Source organism: Pteropus alecto, unplaced genomic scaffold (assembly GCF_000325575.1).
Source record: "Pteropus alecto unplaced genomic scaffold, ASM32557v1 scaffold38, whole genome shotgun sequence".
Lineage (NCBI taxonomy): Eukaryota > Metazoa > Chordata > Mammalia > Chiroptera > Pteropodidae > Pteropus > Pteropus alecto.
In genome coordinates, this window is record NW_006442512.1 from 4,147,885 (window position 1) to 4,166,139 (window position 18,255).

General features: G+C 42.1%; 1 protein-coding gene across 1 annotated transcript in view; it reads right to left on the reverse strand.

The window, feature by feature from the left end:
• Positions 1–18,255, reverse strand: part of THSD4 (thrombospondin type 1 domain containing 4) — a 447,797-nt gene that overhangs the window by 59,595 nt on the left and 369,947 nt on the right. The window lies entirely within an intron of this gene.

The window sequence follows — 18,255 nt, forward strand, 5'->3', positions numbered from 1 at the left end:
TAAAAAATAAAAAAATAAGAGATCGTAAGCTGACAAGGTCCTTGCAATCTGTGAGGTCAACCAAGGGTTGCCTCACCTAAAAAAGTAAAATAATTAAAAAAAAAAAAAAACCCCAAGAATGTCTTTTACACGACGTACTGGATAGTCCCAAGCACTGGTAAGTATTGTGCTGAAAAAAGAGGGCATGAAAATTGTTTTTATTTGAAAGTCATTCATTTGAGAAAACGATGCTTTCTCCAAGCAAAATGTTAGCCTTGCCTGGTTAGAAGTTAATTACAGTATTTATTGCTTAAAGCCAGCCTGGAATTTTGGCTTGAATTCTTACAAGCCTATGATTCAGGGGGGAAATCACCTATTCAACCCAAGGCCAGTGAGCAAAAGGTTGATCTGATAACTGCCTACTTCAAAAGAGCCTGAGATAAGAAATAAGTCCCAGAGGGTGTAAAAAACAAAGCTGTGGTTTTAGATCCAGGAATGTTATCAAGGAGCTACAGGAATGTTTGTTACCGAGATTGGAGCTAAATGAGGAAATGACTTAAAAGGATCAAGTGGTTAGTTGCCTTGATCCCCAAATTAATAATGTCCCTGTTCTTTTGATATCTTCAATATTTACATACTGGTTTAATTAAAATATTTGGACTTTGAAGTCCAGTGTAAGCAGAGAAATCACGCATTTGACATGTGGCTTAATGGACGTTAGCTTTATCATTCTAATCTGTCTCATGAGCAAACATTATCCATGTTGGTCATCTTCCTTCAGCCCGTCTTCTGGGAGGGGTATCACTGACTGACCTGTTTGGGCCTCTGGACATCATGGCTATGTTTTCCTGCTGTCCCTTCCTTGGTCCCTATTTGACCTTGGACTTTGGGTTTCTGCCAGAGTGAGAGCCTTAGCCCTTTGGTTTTCTTCTTCCTGTGTGACTGACTTGATCCTAGGGCTTTGGCACTCACCCCCCGGCCCCCTCTATGATTCTCCAGCCCAGCCCTCCCACCTCAGCTTTAGAGACTTCAATTCCAACTGTCAACAGGCCATGTCCTCGACCTTAATCCCTCCTGTCTCCTTCTGGATCAGCTTCCATTAAACATTCCTTCTTTCTTCCATCTCTTATCTTGCCCTCTCTCTGCCAGCTCCTCCTCATCTTCCAATAAACATGTTTAAGTCTATCCAAAGTTAAAAAAAAAACAACTCAAAATGAAACACAAGTGGTCTCAGCCCTGGCACCCCTTAATCTCTCACCTCCTCTTCACTGTCAAACTTCCTAAATAACATTTACTCTGGCGGCCTTGCACCTGCAAAAGTCAAGAGTAATGTTCTAGTCTCTAGATCCAGCTGCCTCTCCTCAGATGTCATGTTTGCAGCATGGTAACCCTTTTTCCTGGGGCACAGATCATTCCCTGTGGACTTCCTCTCATCTTTCACCTCTGGGGTATTGCATCCCTGACCCCTTCCTACCTCTAACCCGCCTCAGGTCCCCTCTGCCTCCTTCTCTCCAAAGGGAGCTGCTGCTACAGCCTCTGGTCAGCTTCTATTTCTCCTCCATTCTATCTCTTGAACAACCCCAATTATCTACTCTGAAGAGGTGACTCCCAGTTTATATCCTTAGTCCTGACTCCTTCTTGAACTCTAGCACCAGTTTCCATGGTCTGCTAGAACTTTCCCCTGTACCTTTCATAAACGCCTCCAGTTCAGCATGTCTCAAAGCTACCACACTATTTTCTCTCCCAGCCCTGCTGCCTCCTGTTTCCGGCCCATGTGTCCTCCCAGTCATCCGGCTGGAAAACTGTTTCCCCACTGCTCTTCCTTTGCCCCTGGCATCTAATCAACTACGAAATCTTATTTTCAAAGTGAACTGCAATCCTCATTCCACCAAAAGTTAGAACTTCCACAGCTCCAAGCCCTTGCCTGCACTATGTTGTGCAGGAAGACCTGCCCTGTGTCGGGGGGACTCTGTGTGGGCACAGGCTGCATTTAGGTAATGGCTCCGTCTCCAGACTTGCCAGTGGCTCATCTCCTCACATACAAAATAAAGGGTTAGACAGATAATCTGTGAGGCGTTGTGATGCCGGCAGGTCCACAACCTACTTATCTTTCAAGATTGATGGTAGTTGCTGCCTCCTTCCAACACTTTCAGACTCCCTCCCCACCCCACCTCACCCCACTCCAACTACAAGTAACTGTGGCTCCCTCTGGATTCCTGTCACAGATTACTTCTTATCTCCTCCCAGATTAACTGACCACACAAACACTCTTGGAAGGAGAAGCCTGAGTTTAGTTTTTCCTTCTTCTTTAAACCCTCCTTGTAGATAGTAGGCAACCTGAAATAGGCATTGAGTGAATGAATGAATGAATGAATGACTTCAAAATCCTTTCCCTTAATGAAAAACACACAATAGCTCCAATTTCCTCCTGAGTGCTGTCCTGAAATTAGGACTGGAATTGCTTGGCTACCCTGAGTGCTGGAATAAGGAGTGGGCCAGCCTAGCAGCTGCTTGGGGTGTGAATCTGTGGGGAGCTCTCAAAATCTCTAGGACAGCAACTTCTTACCAGAGATGTAAAGATGAAGCAAATTTTATTCACTTCAGCTCCTCTCGGGGACTCCTGTGTATGGTAAGAGTATCACCCTGGATGAGCTGCTTGGGGTTAGGGGAGAGCTCTCTTCTACCTGGGGCAATGCTTCATTAACAACGGACGCCACCCAAATGCCTTCTAAGGTAAGTGGATCTGGTCATGTTCGATTTTGCTAAATAGGGCATGGAAATTAAGGGTGCTGCCACCATTGGTCTCCCTTTTCTCACACAGGGCTCAGCCTCTCCTCAAAACGAAAAGTGAATACATATCTGAAGACACAGTGTGAGGGACCCCTGGCTGTTGGCTGGCCCTGGGTGCCCACCCCTCTGGCGCTGCTCTTTCCCAGCGGGACCTCTCACTCCAGTTCTGCCAGTTCCTTGACTGGCCTTTCATGGCTTAGGGTTATCTTCACCCCTCAGCTTCGGCTTTTCCCCTTCCAAGTTCTACCCATTCTTCAAGGCCTGGCCCATGTTCCACTCCTTCCACATCTCCTCTACTCCTGATTACTCTAGATATCGGCTTTCTTTCTGTTTTGAAGACCTAAAGTGGACTTCTTATACCTTCTCCAGGCTGAGCTCTTTAATCGGAGTCCACAAAGATGGCATCACTGCCTACTTCTCAGAGATCTAGGGCTGCCACATTTGCACAGCCTGCAGTCTTGGAGTCTGGATTCAAAGATGCCTCTAGGCTCTAGTGCTCTTGCTACTCTCACTGCATCCTGCTTCTCCCCGCTCCATCATATAAGTCATTGTAGGCAGAGGCTGTGTTGAAAGTGGCCTTTAGATCTCCAGAGTTGAGTGCCTGGTTCAGAGTGGTTGCCAGATAAATGCATAATAACTAAATAAGTACTTAGCTCTGAATTATATAATTTAGTGTAACCTTATGCACTAGCTTTAGTTTGTCGCCTAGCAATTTCCACTCTAAGAAAACTGTGGTTTCTTCGGGGGACATCACTTTAAGTTATGTTAAAAACTTTGTAAAGTTTTTCATTATATAGCGGCTAAAATTTACAAAGATCCTTGCTCCTTGCTGGACAGGAGGGCAGAAGTCAGCCCTGACAAGGAAGAAAATGGAGGCTCCTAGAATTAGAACTTTTCCATCTCACCCCCAAGGCTGTGGTGGAGCCTTAGGCCTGCAGCTGAGCCCCACACCTGGACCTGCCCTCTCTCCAGATCCAACTCGCTTCTCTTGTGCCATCTGCCTGTGCTGTGGGCCCAGATGAGCCCTCTTCTGTGGAAAAACCAGCAAGAGGTCAAAGTGTGGGGTTGGCTTTAGGCATCTGTCAGAGCACTGGCAATCTTGTCCCTGGTACTTAAGACCTAGGTGAAATCTATCTTCTCTCTTTGCCACCTGCCTCGAGTTACAACCACTCAGAGGTTCCCCCCATTGCTGACTCCGGCCACTAACCAGCACAGAGAAAAACATTAAGATGACAATGGACAGCTGAACAAACAACATAAGCTATTGGAAATATGTTCGATCTCCATTGTAATCCACACAAATTAAAATAATAAAGTTGTATAATTTTTTACTTCCAAAAAAAAATAAAACCTAAATGATAATACACATTCCATGGATTACTCGAGGAGACAGGAAGCTTTCAAAAGTAGGTGTCAGAGAGGCCCCTTCAAACTTTTTGAGCACCTACTATGTTTCAGGCACTAAGGACACATCACAGGAGACATGGAGGCTGCCTTCTGGAAGGAAACAGGTTGCTAAAAGGGGAAATGATGGGGAGGGACCAAATAGACACACAGGGCAAAGAATACCTGAGTGTAGGGGAGGAGCCGATTGTGGGGGAGGAGCCCAGTGAGGAGGAGGAGCCTGAGCGTGGAGGAGGAGCCAGTCTTGTGAAAAGCAGGGATGCACAGCCTGGAAAGAAAGTACAGCCTGTGCAAATGTCCGAAGGCCAGACGAATTTGATTTGAAAAGATGACAGAAGGTCTGGCTGATGACTTTTGTTCTCATAAAGAGAAGTGGCTATGGTTACCCTTCTGGTGGTGGGCGGGCAGATGATGGCAATAACATTCTCAAATGGTAGCAATGGGGCAGGAGTTTGCTCTCATAAGAATTAAAAATCTTACAGGGCTGAGCCTCAAAGTGCAGGATCTTAAATATAATACGATTTATTAACACTCCTTCTCTGGGCCTCTGATTCCTTATACATAAAATGTTAGGATTGAACTGAATGATCTCCAAGGTCCCTTTAAGAGAAAAGTTCTCTTAAAAGATTAAATTTAATTAAAATAATGAATTCAAAATGATGGAATGAATCATTAACTAAGAGTTGAAACATAACGATGAGCTCCGTAGACTTGGTGGCTGCCTCCTCCTGCCTTTTCCCTGGTCCTGTTAGAGTTCTGGTGGCTGCGGGGTTACTGTGAGGTGCGTGTGGGCACCTGGATGAGGCATCACCCTCCACGAAGAATCCATGGGGAAGTCTGACCCCGGGAGGGCAGTCACAGAGCGCTTTGCAGACAAGTTTTTGAAGATCTTCAGTTCAGAATACTTCAGGTGGGGCGGAGGCTGGCAGGGGGCATCTGGTCTGAAGACGCTTTTCAGATTTGATTTATAGGCTGTACAGCAGTGTTACCTCGGGCAGTTTTATTTTCCATATGTTTTTCATCAGAACAATTGGACTTTTTTTTTTTAAATCACAGACATAATTCATTTTTTAAAAATTAAGTGTCCTAAAAGAAGTGGAAGTTATCACTTCTACCTTTACTTAGTCCCAAACCCACTTCACTCCACAAGAATAACCACTTGAAATAATTTTGTGCCTTTCCTTCCAGACCTTTTGTTCATGTTCAGAAACAGACATATACAGGTTATATACACTTTCATATGATGCATTTTGAATACAAAAATGGGATTGCACTATAATTTTTCTTTTTAAGCCCAGCATCCTTTCAAGGATCTTGATTTTACATCATTAAATGTAGAGTGACTCCATTACTTTTTAATGGCTGAAGAGTGTTTCACAGGATGGAAATATTATAACACAATCACTTTCCTATCGTTGGGTGGTTAGAGTGCATTTAATTATTTGGCATATAAAACTGTTTGCAATAAATATTCTTGCACAAGTCTTTGCACTCTTTAAGGAGTATTTTCATAGGATGAACAATCAGAAGTGAATTGCTAAGTCAAGGGTGTGCACTGCCAACTGTTTTTGCCTCCTCTCCGACACTGTATTTTTACCAACATTCAAATTTATGCAATTTGCTAGGCAAAAATTGTTCTGCAATAGTTTGCATTTTCCAAATTAGTAATGGGGTTAAATATCTTTTTATATATTTTTAGGTCATTAGCATTTCCCTCCTCGGGAATTACTTGTTTATATCATCTGCCTGTTTTACACTGGGTTGTTTTATTTCTTCTTAGTGAATTGTAGGAGCTTTTTCAAATATTAAGAATATTAGTCATTAGCCCTTTGTCTTTGTATGTTCCGAAATATTACCTTTTAGTCTATCATTTGTCTTTAATAGAGTCTTTAGACATAGAGGAAGCTCTACTTTTTTTTATTAAGTTAAATGTATAAATCTTATTAATGTATACAGAGGCCAAAAGGGTTTAGAGTCATGTTAGGATGTCTCTCCTTACTATGTGATTTAAAAATATTTTCCTCAGGTATTTTTATAGACTTTACTTTCCTATATTTTCTTCTGATATATATATCACATATAGTTCTGATATATATATAGTTTTTATATTGGTACATAATGTGACACAGAAATCTAGCCTTATTATCTCTCCATAATGATAACTAATTATCTCAGGTCTGATTATTGAATTGTCCAAACATTCTTCAATTATTTAAAATGCACCTTTTATCATATACTCTGTTCTCAGATGCACAGTCTATTTCTAGACTATTTCATTTCACTGAAGTCTCTTTGGTACATGTTCTCGCTTCATCTTTATTCAAAAATTGATTATTCTCACACACTTGCTCTTGTTCTTCCAGATGAACTTTTGAATCAGGTGATTTTCATTAAAATTCTATTGGAATGAGGATGAATTTTTTTCTATTAAATTTATGAATTAATTTAGGGGAACTTGATGGATTTTTAATATGGCGTTGTTTTAGACATAAATATGGTATATATTTTCAATTTATTTAACTTTTCTTATATATACTTCAGTAAAGTTTCATATGGCTTCAGTTTTCTGAAGCATTTATTACTTCATTTATTTCTAAATATTTTAAGTTTTTGTTGCTATAATAAATTGCATCTTTTAAAAATTACATATTTTATATGAGTATTGCTTACATATAGGAAAACTAGTGATTTTTGAATACTTACGTTGATTTGGACACTGTAATGAACATATGATTAGGTTCATTAGATGTAATGATGCTGGTAAAAATATTGTTAGTAAAAAGTCATGGCATACGTAATAAGAAGTTTTATCCCTTTCCCCCCAATATTTATACCTTGTTTATTTTTCTCATCTTATTTCACAGATGAGGAACTTCACAGCGATAGTGAAGTTCCTTTTCCCTAAAATAGGACTGCTTCTCACATTCCATCATTAAGTAGACATTTCATATCAAATTAAGGAATTTCACTTCTATTCCTAGTTTATTAAGAGTTTAATACAGATTTTGTGGAAAATGTTATCAAGTGACATTTCAGCACCTATCAGGATGATTTTTTCTTTTAATACATTATTATAGTTACTGATTTCCTAACATTAACTACTTTTTATTTTCCAAATAATTTGTATTTTAAAAATTAAACTACAACTTTTTACTCCCCACAAAGCCTTTTTGATAAGATTGACCACGAAATGGCAAAGATTGTCTTATTAACATGGAAATCCATGCCATGCAGAATGCAGGATCTGCTGCCTCTCAGCCAATTTCTGCTCTCTTTGGCCCTCTCAGGTGTGGAAGGTCCTGGTGACACTGTAGTATGTCACACTGTAAGACCTTGGGTGTGGGCTCTATGAAGGTGGCTTAGCAAACCCTGGGCTGTACCTGTCAACCGAGAAATGAAATGTCCAAAACAGAGAAACGAAGGTAAAGACAATGCTATTTTTAAGAAGAGAGAAGATAATAGACACTAAAGGTTAATAACATTACTAAATACTGGAGTAAAATATTTTCAGAAACCTTGCTTTTGAAAGTGAAGAAAAATGACAGACATACAAGATATGGGATATAAACATTCTTAGCTATGAAAAATATCTTACTATCTAGCTTTGCTGCTCCCAAAAGAAACATTTCTTGGGGTTTAGATAAGGTCTTATAAGAGACCGTAGTCCCAAATGCTGTCTTGAATCCCATGAGGGTGACCAGGCTATAATCCCATCAAGTCGATTTGGCAAATCTGGACGACAAGGTCCCCTTCTTCTCGTATTGCTCCTGGACTTCCTAATACACCTCATCCAGCCTTTCCAGTCTCAACTTCCTCTACCCTTCACAGTCATCCTGTGATTTGGAAGTTTCACACACTGAATTCCTAAGTATTTCCAGAACATTCTATGCCTATTTACACTTGAATACATTTACCCAGTTTGTTCTCTTTGCCTTCAAAGGCGTTTCTCCATTCTCACCTGGTGAACTTTGTTCTTCGCAATCCAGCTCAGAGGGAGCTCCTCTGAAGGCCTTTTTCTCTCCTCTCCGTACCCTACAGGCAGAATTTATTGTTCTTCCTTTGATTCTGCCTTATACTCATCTCAGTGTGTTGTGTTTACTCTGTCTTCCCTCTACCCTCTGAGTTCTCTGAGGGCAAGAAATGATGCGATGGAAAGATGTGATGTTTTATGAATATCCAATATTTCCCCCAAATAATTAACTGAAGTGCAGGTTTTGCAAACGCCATTATTTTCAAAACCCCAAGTGTTAATGAGTACTATCAAAGTTGCTACATCTTCCTTCTCTCATTTTATATGGTGCATTTTGGAGTCCGGGGACCTGAATTCTACATCATTCCTAGTCTATGGTGTCGGTAATCATCTCTTTCCCCCATCTCTCCTTTCAGCTGGGTCCCAAGCGCACACTGTTCCTTCACAGCAGAGCTGCTCGGATGTTTCACCTCCACCCCTTCCCCTGCCTGTCAGCGCTGGGATCCTTTGGCGGGGCCTGCTGGGGAACAGGTGTGTTTATGTCTATGTGTCTAGGTGTCCACTTCCCCTGAGCAGGTGTTTCCCCTCGTTTTCCTGAAAAGAACACCCAGTCTGACTAAGAGAGCTTGCGTTCCAGCGCGTTCCACCCTCCTGATTTCATGCACCTCATAGATCTTCATTTCATGTCACCGTCCTTGACCGTCCCCTTCCGCTTTGCCGTCTCACGCTTCTGGGACAGTTGCTCCACCTAATTTCCCCATTCGTTTCTTTTCAAGGACTCCTGTTTCATATTCCTTCTGCATTCTCCCTGGCACATCTCTCTTCAGACTTCTCCTTTCCTCATAACTTATATCCGTGTGCCTTTAACAGTGGCTGCCCTATTTTTCTCCTTTGCATTCTGCTCCTTTACCAACCGATCACCCAAGGGCACTTCTCCCTTTCTCTCCCTGTTTCTCTCCCCCAGAAGCTATGCGTTAGGAAGACTGTTCCTTTAAGTCACACACACTTTTGAGTCCCCGAGTCTGTGCTCTGATCTACCTGGATATTTTGTTTAGTATCCTTGGTCTTAGAGCTGACTTAGTTCTGCCTGGGGGCAGTTTTAGATCAATCAGAGGCCTCCCCGCTGGTCCCCCTTCTTCTCTCTTCCTAGACATTCTCTCCACGTGTCTCTGCTTCCACACAGTGGGGCAGGGTGAAACTTGGTGTTCCTTTTCCTTTTAGTTACAGTTAGTTTAACATTTGGACATTCTCTGTCCTCAGGTTATGCTGAGGGTATGATTTTCACGTAGCGTCATTTTTCGCTTTCTCGATGTTCTAGATTGTTTGCGGAGGAAATACTGGGAGACAGGCACCTACCGCTGCCATGATCTTCAACTACCTGGAAGCCCTCATGTTCTTCTTTTACATGATAATAGCTACATAAAGCAGCTATTTTTCAATAGACCAGATACTTCACATAATAATAGTAAAACTAGCTAACAAAGATTGAGAACCTACCATGCACCAGGCATGTCCTAAATGCTTTACCAGTAGGCACCTCTATTATTCGCATTTTATAAAGAAGTTAAGTAACTTGCCCAACATGCACACATTATCACATATAATCTTCGCAAGGTCTCCGGGCAGGCATTATATAGATCCCCTGTATAGATGAGGAAGCAGAGGCTCAGACAGGCAAAGTAACTTGCTCAAGGTCACGGAGCTACCAAGGAGCAAAGTCAAGATTTGAACCTGGTTCTAAAACCCTTCTCCCTTGTGAAGGAGGAAGAAAGCAGCATCTGTGCTGGCTCCTGAGGGTGTGGTGCTGGAGCTGTGCCTCGCTGTGGGGACTGTGCTGCTTGAGGTATGGTGGGAGTCAGGTTCCCTTCTCCTGGCCTCTGTCACATCACTCCTGTCTGTCCCTTCACGTGGTGGCTCAAGGACAGCGGTAAGAATAGAAGAGGAAGGGCCTGTCTGGAGCCCTTCTTCTCTTGCTGAGACTGTCTCCAGCCTTCACAGAGCTATGAGTCTGTCTTCTTTTGCAGCAAGGACATTCCATGTCTCAACGGGCCCTTCTCTGGAGTGGCAAGGGTGGGCAGCAGATACAGGAGCGGAGTTGGAGGGAGTCTTTCCGGGGGAGAAGCTACAGTCTGCTAACCTCTTTCCTGAGCTTGCTCTACTACGGCGGTATCAATGTATGGACTGGAGTCTCACTCAAGGAACCCACGGTACCCTGACTCTGATTAAGCCTCTGATTCAGCTGTCAATTAGCAGTAAATACAGAGGACAAAGGAATGTGCTAAGTTGCACTACAACTATGCAATCGGTAAAGCTCACCACCACGGGAAACATTACAATCAAATACTGTGGGTCATCCAGCAGGTAAATTGTTAAAAAAATAAAACAATAGACGAGAGAATCTGTAGGTAAAGAGAGGCTTAAAGGACCTAAATAAAAATGGATAAGACTAGACTCTCAGGTCCAAGAATGTACACTTGGGCAATAAAATTATAAGTAAATGCAAGGAATGATTTCTATACAAGTCGGGGGGAGGGAGGGAGCAGAGCTTGGGACAGGATATGTGGAGGGACTTCTGGTGACTCACACGCCACTTTATTGTACCTCTCTGCCTCCCCTGGCCTACTCTACTTCTGGCCTGTCCTGGCTGCCAGGTCCACATGGGTTCCCCGTGGATGCCGTGGGGCGTTCTGTGTGATTTGCTGTGGTCCTGCGGGGTCTAGCGGGTGGTCTCTGGCACTAAGACAGGGCTATGAACTGCCTCAGAGTTGTGCTTCAGGTTTCTCCGGATGAAGTCATACATAGTTACGGCAGTGTGTCCCGAAAACCTAAGTTCCATTCCTGATATCTGCATTTTTTCTTGGGACATCCTATTAATAAGCAGCAATCATTAAGCTTTTTTTTTTTAAGTTTTTAATGGCTCTTTTGTTTGGGAGCAGAAGTTTTCACTCAGTTAAAAACTGAAATGATATTTGTATTATTTCTTCTAATCGCGTGTTGAACCCACAGTTATTTCAATAAAAATTTCAATTAAATTATAAATTACAAAGGAAGGGAAAAACAAGTTGCTAGAAACTTGAACAAATCGAAGGATGTAATTCTTGCAAAGCTTAACCATGTAAAAGAAAATATGATGACCCAAAGTCATGCATAAAGGATGCCAGACTTTTATTAAAAGTCATCAGAAACTGATCTGAAGGCAAGTGGCAAAAAGCTAAAACAGGTTGAAATCTGTATTGTAAGGTAAAATATAATAAATATAAAGAACGAAAAAAACTGAAAGAGGAGAAATCTAAATATTCAGAACTTGTGACAGAACGAGAAAGAGAAAGTCACTAGACCATGAATGAAAATCCATTCCATGGCTGATGGCTTCTCCAAATAGAGCACCTGACAGAGAGCATCTTCCAGATGGTCTTCACCAAGGAGTCAGCCTTCAACTGGAAAGAGACCTTTGCATTCGCCTCTACTCAGAGTCCTGCCCTCACACAGGCTTTGTTCCTCCACTTCTCCCTCTAATTCAAGATCTCTGTGGCCAGTGGGCCCAGGAAGACAGGTCATGGGACTTGGTATGAAGGGACCACCAGACGAATGCTTCCTGTGAAGCGATTTCCCTGGCCTTTCACGCTTTTTGGTCACAAATGTCTACCTACCAAGGGTTTTCTGATTTTCCTCTCCCATAGGCTAGGTTTCCTTACGCCATCCCACATCCTGAAATTAACATGAGTTAGCATCAGAGTTGATTCAGTCTTCAAATAAACCTGTGACTAAACATTTAGAACCTAAGCGAGGAATCTGAAACATTTTGGTGTCTTTTCAAAAACAATTTTGCATTTACTCATCACCATTTTAGGAAACTGCTCTCTCTTCCTTAAATGTTTATTTTTGTCTGACTGAAAGTTTTATGGGATTATAATTCCAGGATAATGACTTGTAAATAAAGTTTATTCAACTACTTAAAAAGTAGTTTTAAATATTAAATATTACCCAAGTCAGCATTTCCCAAACTGTCTACACTGGAACGTGAGTCCCTTCAGATACCAGGGTGTGTAGCTGGATTCCTTACTGCCAGGAATAGAGCCAGCAAATGTCATCTGCAGCCACTTCAGCGCCATTCCTCCTCTCCTCCCCACTTTCGCTGCTGCTTCTCTAAGACATCCCAGATGTCAGAGCTACACGTGAAATCAGGGATCTCCTGGACCCATCCCCAAGCACAGGGGAGGAGACTGAGCTGGAGACTTTGGCTCTGATAGCAGAGCTGAGTTCACCATGGCCACCTCCAGACTCCCAGCTTGCTGCTAGCTCTCAGCATACTGCAGAGCTCAGTCTTACAACTCAGTCGATGACAACGACGACAACGACAATGACAACAACAACAACAAATTTCCAGTGGAAGAGTACATGTCCTGCCATAAAGTATAGCTTTTGTCTAGCTAAATCCCCTTGGCATCCAGCAAAGTGAAAAGAGGAAAGAGAAAGTGCTGAAGTGTTTTGAAGGATGGCCTGGGAGCATAATTCCAGTAAAGTGACCTCATAATCTCTGTAATTCTTGAAACCCAGCAATTCAGTTTAGAATGATGGAAAAATCAAAATTAGACTCAAATGTTTTCTTATGCGCACACACACCCGCATCTCTTTCATCAGTTTGTGCCTGGATGTTCTGGAACACTCATTTGTATATATTAATGTCTTGGTATTTTGTTACTCTTAAACTAATTATGTGGGAAACCGGTCCAACTGAGGCTCTAGTCACTTGAAGAAAGAACACACCCGTGAGATTACTTGTTACTTTTGGTGAAAGTCCCAGTTGGAATTTTGTTACCCTTCGTGGAGAGGTTAAACATTCATCTAACCACACTGCTGTTTTTGGTTACTCGAGTCTTTCACCTGGATGGCGTGATCTTTGGGAATCTTGGTCCTTGTTTAGTTTTGACTTCCCTGCGGATGTGCCAGGCCAAGCCTTCATGTATTCATTGCCCTTGTGGAACAAGTGTCCAGCTGCCCAGAGTCCAGCTGGTGGTCTAACTACCTGCAGTGGTGTCACTGGGAATCCCCAGAGCAAGGCTACGCAGTACAAGATGGGAGAGAATGTCACTCTTTCACACCCTAAAAAAGGAGACTCTTCTCGGAGTCAATAGTAAAAAGAGGTCATGTGTTGTGAGCCTACTGGGTGCCAGGTACTCCACGAGGAGTACCTTATTCAGTTTAATCCTTTTGTGATGCCCATTTTATAGCTGAGGACAATAAAGTTCAAGAGGGATGAAGCTATTTGAACAAGCTGTGCATCCAGGAAGTGATGACACTGGAACCCAATACAGCTCTGCCTGGATCCAAAGTTTGTGCTCCTTCCTCTCCAGATAAGCTGCCCTTAAAGATGAGTTAGCAGTCTCGGTCTCCAGCCAGGTGATAGTAAAGAATGAGACACCCATAGTGGGTGTCTCTAACAAAGGAAGGGGAGTGTATTAGTTTCCTACTGCTGTTGCTATAACAAATTATTATAAACGTAGTGACTTAAAGCATCACACGTTTGTTATCTTGCTGTCCTGTAGGTCAGAGTCTGAAACGGGTCTCACTGGACTAATATCAAGGTGTTGGCAGGTGTTCCTTTATGGAAGTTCTAGAGGAGAATCCATTTCCTTCCCTTTTCCACCTTCTAGAGCTGTATTTCTTGCACTCCTTGGCTCATGGCCCCTTCTTCCATCAAATTGAGCAGTGGAGCACTTTAAAATCTCTGACTTCTTTTCTGTCTCCCTCTTCCACTTGTAAGACTCCTTGTGATTACATGGAACCCACCTGGATAATTTCCCCTTTACAAGGTCTTTATTAGAAACTTTAATTTCATGTGCAACTTTAATTCCCCTTTGCCACCTAACCTACCTTGTTCTTTGGTTCCAGAGGATATACATTGGCATCTTTGGTGGGGGGGTGGGGTGGGGGGGGACATTACTCTGCCTTCCACGGAGAGTATTCAATAAGATTCTGCCTCCTTGAAATTTTACTTGAGGTTGGCTGATGGTGGCACTCAGGTCCCTGTATCCTCCTCTGTCATTTGTACTGACCCCTGGCTCTCATCCCACTAGGCAACCTTGTCAAAGCCTAGAAATATAGAATTGTGCACCATCCCAGGAGGCAAGTATGGGAGTGACAGCTCCTCAGGCATCCCAGCTTCTCAGCAAGGTTTCTGAGCTGATTCTCAGTAGTGCCAGAGAGGGAGCCAGCAATATAAAGAGGACAGTTGCACCAAGTGGTCTCAAAAATAGAAGGCTCAGGGACACACAGAGATGCAATTATCCAACCATCACAAAACCTGGTTTATACTCGGGGTCAAGACGAAGGGCAAGGATGGCCCTTCTTCAAAGATCCTTCTGGATGACTTTGATTAATTTTTTCCCTTTAAGATCGACTTTGATGTTTAATTGAACCTGATTCTAGTAGGATAAAAAATCTTACTTGCAGAAAGGCTTGGGACATTTATTATTCTATTTCATGCATTATCAGTGGGAAGCTGGAAGAGGCAGATTTTGATTAAATATACAGGACTTTCGAATGATCAGAGCTACTCAGGGCTGACAAAGTCGCCTCATGAGGAAGTCAGCTCTGTGCTCCTACTTGTGTTCAGGACAGTGGGGCGTGGTCCAGAGAGGATTCTGGACTGGGAACCCAAACTGGAGGGAAATAACACCTGGAGAATCCCCTCCCTGGTCCAGGTGAGGTGCTAGTCATCTTAAAGGCACCCTCTTCTTAGGACCTCAATGAGGGTGACAGTTTTAGCTCCCCTTTATAGATCAGAAAGCTGAGGTGAGGCACAGAGACTCACCTCTGCTAACAGCTTGTCCAAGGCAGGACTAGGAGGACAGCTCAGTCTCAGGCCCCTCACAGAGTTTGGAGAAACATGATGGAGTGAGAGACGTCTCTAGATTTTCCCCCTTGAATTAGGTCCCTGACACGTCTCGGGTTGGGCGTGAATCCTGGATGCTCTGATTTTCTGATAACTCCGAGAATGGAGGTAAGAAAACAAAGTTTACTTTGCATATAAAGGCAGTTTTATATAACATCTCCTTTAATCCTCTCAATATCTCTATCATCCCCACTCTATATGGAGGAGATACACAGAGTTTAAATTATATATCCAAGATCACAGAGCTTCCTCAAGGACTGACTGAGGCTCCAAGTCTGTGGCTCTGGCCTCTGTCCTTCAGATGCTGCTTCCGGAAGCCCAGAGCTCCCCAGTACCCCGATGAACCAGGTGGTGGCTTCAAGAGCAGGAAGAACACACCAGCTCCAGAATCCATCCTGGGTCTGACAGTACACATCTACTTGAGGAAACTAAGAGAATAAAATACTTTTGGAGGGTTAAAAACACTTTGTAGACATTTCCAGTAGGAGTATTATTATTTTGGGGCCATGTTTCAGATATACTATTTATCTCTCAGACTCTCATTTCATTGAGGAGGAAGTAAACCGAAGATCTCGGCAGAGCTTCAGAGCATAGGATCCCTGGTACCTGCCAGCACCCACGATGGACCAAAAACGTTCATGTGCCTCGTCTTGTGGGCTGACAGGGAAACCAGGCGGGTAAAGGGCCTTTTGCTCTCGAGAAGAGCCAGATGCACATGGTTCTGGGACATCCGTCATAACTGGGGATGGAACTGTCAAAATAAATGACTAAAAGGAAAAAGGAGAAAGAAAGAAAAAAGAAAGAAAGAAAGAAGAAAGAAAGAACATGGGGTGATTATTCCAAGATGTTAACATTTTGCCCTCAAAAACAGGTTTTTAAAAATTACAGGCAGCTCACAAAAAGGAAAAAAAACAACCAAGGGTATTAAACAGGTAACTTAATAGAAGAGAGTTATTCTTTTTAATTATAAAGGTTTTAATTTCCCCTTTCTTCCTATTATTTCTGCTAATAAGCTTGACGACTGGGCTGGAACTGATTATGAAGGGCTGGGAACAGATTTTATTGCCTGGAATAACATTTTTACACATTAACATTTTACTTTTCAGTTTTATGAATCAAATGCAATATGGAGTTTCTTTAAAAGGGCACAATTCTGAATATTACCTCAGGATTACTTCGTTTGAGCATATAAATACACTTATCTTTAGGGTGAAGTCTGGGTCCTAGTGATGACTCATTCTACACAAACCTTTACAGGCAAAAGGGAAATGTTCTTTGCAACCTTTAGGAACTCTAGGAAAATTAAGAGAAGAATTCTAGATGGGGTTTAAGACAGAGACTGGATTATAAAGGCTTCTCACCATCAGTAAATAAAAATCATGTGCTAAGTGCTTTACGGCACACAGCATCCAGTCAGGATCTGTGGAGTGTTATGAAGAAAAGGGAAAACACAGATTTGCACTCAAGGATCTTTTATTATTAAAAGGGAAGGTAGAAGAATTTATTATATAGAACACACATGAACACATGTGAACAAAACAAACATTTAAAAGAAGCTATAACTGAAGTTGTAACTGCAGCCTAAAACAGACTTGCTTCATAACGGACTCTCAGTAAATGTCTGTTGAATGAATGAATGAATGAATAGGCATATTCCATATTTGATACACAGGCACTCAAATATTTTTGGCTGATTGATGATTGATACAGATGAATTTTTGAGATGTTAGTTTTTAAGGTTAGTTTGGGAGCTCAGTGGCTGTACACTTTCCTCTGATGGTCTTTTCTTAAACATAGAAAGTGCTGTCAGGAAGAAGTATGATTTTCTGGTATGGTCTCTTGGTCCAAACAGCTGAGACCCCACAACTTTGAAAAATTAAAGTGGGTCAGTGTAATTGTTTATATAAAATAAAATTCTTATTTAACATAGCAGAATATAACTACATTAAGAGGTAAACTAAGCACTTCTAAAGAACAAGCAGTTAAAGAAAGTGAACACCTTGTAAGAAGTTGGTGACTTAATTTTTATTTCCCAGTGGTTGCTAGCCACCGTCTAGCTTTATGCTCAATGCTCAGAGTTGACTATGAAACTTTTCTCAACTAAATGAATGAGGAATGAGCCCAGCTTTGGCACCTGTTAATAGGTAGGGTAAATGACTGTCCATTGCCCTGTTTACTGTTCATATATGTGATGGTAGAATTCTCCTTTAAGATGGTCAGCTGGTGAAGAGTGAGCTATTTAAAACTCTTAGCCTGTTTTCAGATCCACCAGGCATTCATTTAGTGCAGGTTGGCAAACTAGAGCCTGCGGGCCAAATTTGGCTTGCTGTCTGCTTTGTAAAGAACGTTTTATTGGAAACTGGTCACTGCTTTCACACTACAACAGCAGAATTGAGTAGCTGTGGCAGGGACCATATGGCCTGCAAAGCCTAAAATATTTATTTTCTGGCTCTTTATAGAAAAAGTCTAGTATAGTGCTGGAACCCTCACCTTTACCCTACTGCCACTTGTGCTCCCAGAGATTGAATCGATGTGCTACGTTATCATCATCACCATCACTACCACCACCACCAGCATCACTGTCATCACCACCATCTCCTTCAGTTTCTAGCAAGCACGGCTTTAGGCATTCTTCCTTGCTCTGTCTTTACGACCCGAGCTTTAAAGTGGGTAAAAGGCCATGTCATCACTCTGTTCCCAATGTGTTCTGGTTTCGTGGTTTATACAGAAACACAGGGACCATTGAAGTGGTGAGGGAAGATCGCTCTGGCCATCTCAAGACAAAGACATTCTTATGTGAGCACCGGACAGCTGTCTCCTTTTTTGTTTGATAAAAACCCTACGGCTCTGACTCAATCAATGACAGAGGAAGAAAAATGTCCCTACTTTTCTGGCTCGCCCAACTCCTGAAATTGTACAGATCACATTCTCCAAAACAATAAAATCAGAAATTAACAGCACAAATATAACTACTTGAACATGTAAATATTGACAAATGCCCTAGATAATTTGGATTAAAGAATAAATCGAAATTACACATAATGAGTAGAGAGCTTCAGTTCTGATAGATGAAAAAAGTTCTGGAGCTGGATGGTGGTGATGGCTGCACAACATTGTGAGTGTACTTAGTGCCACTGAACTGTACACTTAAGTGGTTAATGTGGTAAATTTTACGATATGTGTATATATATGTGTGTGTGTGTGTATATATATATAT